Below are 1332 nucleotides of genomic sequence, written 5' to 3' on the forward strand. Positions count from 1 at the left end.
CCCCCAGCTTGTCTCTCTGATCTGGGAGCAGGTTTTTTAGTGTCCGAAGCAGGAGACCTACAGTGGGTTTCTTCCCCAGCAAGAGACTTTTGCCACCTGCAAAGACATACTGCACTGATTATCCAGAGGCCTTCATTCTTGCTGATCACGACGATGCCCAAAAGCAGCAAGTAGCAAAGATATCAAGATCATGCTGGGGGTACAGCTCAGTGGGCTCTTGAATATCTATGGAGTCCCAGTGGGTCCAGTCGCGCCTGGAAATATTTCTTCTAGTTTCACCAGTTGTGTTGGATCTGACTATTATTTGGCTGTATGAGAATGCTCCGTAGAAGGGAGTGTACTTCGGGATGGAGTTTTGTCAAAGAGTTAGTCGTGGGGATTATCACATGCCCAGGAAGCTCAGGCTCGAGCAGCTTGCGTGCAAGGTGGTTTACTCTCAAACCTATATGTACAGGATTAGGTTCTTAGCTAGGTGGTACTAAATTTGAAATATACACCACATATTTGTGTGTGGGATGTCATTACTTGGGGGGGGGGACACACTGTGAAGACCTAGTGCACTTTCTCCAAAATGAGCCATCTCCAGCTATTCCCTGAGTTTGCTCACCATGATGCCCCCTTCTGCAGATGCCGTGGTACTGCTCTCTGGTATTCACGTTTGGCCTCTTCCTTCAGCCAACCCCCCCCCCCCCCCCCACCCCTTTTCTTCTTCACTTCTCAAAGTCAAAGAAGTGTCTTTGATCCTGGTTAGCTTTCCCAATGGCTGGTTTAATGCTGCAGGGGAAGCATGGAGGAAAGATGCCTCCGTGAAAGGAATTAGCAAACTAGGATGGAGGTTTGCACAACAGTTGCCCTCTTGGACTGTGCAGCTCATGCTGACCTTGTTAGTTCCCGTCCTTTGGACTATCCAGGATCAGCTTAGTTCCCCCTGTGGCTCCTGGGCATCGTGCATGCCGAATCAGCAGTTCTGACATTTAGAACAGTGGTCCACAACCTTGGCAGGGGGGGGATGACGCAGAAGTCCAAATTTACTTGGTATAGTGTCTTATTAAAAAAAAAAACCCACAGACAAACAACAAACAAAGTATGCACAAATCAATAAAAATACAAAAGCCTGGGACTCATTCTTGGGTCAGGATCGACAGGTTGAGAAATGCTGTCTTAGAAAATGCCACACAACCTAGAAGCACTTCAGTGTACTGCCCTTCAGTCTTTTAATGCTCTGGACAAAGAAAGTGGCAGATAAGCAAAGCAACCAACAGAGGGCAATGAGCACAGCCTACTCTGCTAGCTTTGTCCTGACGCTAATATTTGCCATTTTCATTCCTCCCA

Source organism: Gekko japonicus, unplaced genomic scaffold (assembly GCF_001447785.1).
Source record: "Gekko japonicus isolate JY-2015 unplaced genomic scaffold, Gekko_japonicus_V1.1 scaffold1947, whole genome shotgun sequence".
Taxonomy (NCBI): domain Eukaryota; kingdom Metazoa; phylum Chordata; class Lepidosauria; order Squamata; family Gekkonidae; genus Gekko; species Gekko japonicus.